Source organism: Oncorhynchus keta, chromosome 25 (assembly GCF_023373465.1).
Source record: "Oncorhynchus keta strain PuntledgeMale-10-30-2019 chromosome 25, Oket_V2, whole genome shotgun sequence".
In the NCBI taxonomy this organism is placed as follows: domain Eukaryota; kingdom Metazoa; phylum Chordata; class Actinopteri; order Salmoniformes; family Salmonidae; genus Oncorhynchus; species Oncorhynchus keta.
In genome coordinates, this window is record NC_068445.1 from 29,218,467 (window position 1) to 29,218,834 (window position 368).

Consider the following 368-nt stretch of genomic DNA (forward strand, 5'->3'; position numbering starts at 1 on the left):
ATGGCAGCTTGGAAACAAGAGGAAATTGTGAAGTGTGCTTCGGCCAATCCGAAAGCGTCTGCGCCTTTTGGCACTCACATGTCAATCAAAGTGCTCAATTACCCACTGCGTAGAACACGGCTCAACTTTCCCTACCCCCTTCATTAGCCTTTCTCTTCCTTTGTCAAAACAAAGACCTTTTCTTGACACCAAACCAAAAAAATATTTAATTGTGGGTCAAACGGACGCGCGCAATCAATTGACAGCCATTACGCACAGTAGCCTACATTTTTTAAACGATTTTGGACAGTTATTTGGAGAATTATATTTCACAAGAAACAGTATTTAGTTCCAAAGTCAATATGCAGAAATACAGTATGCTCAACAAA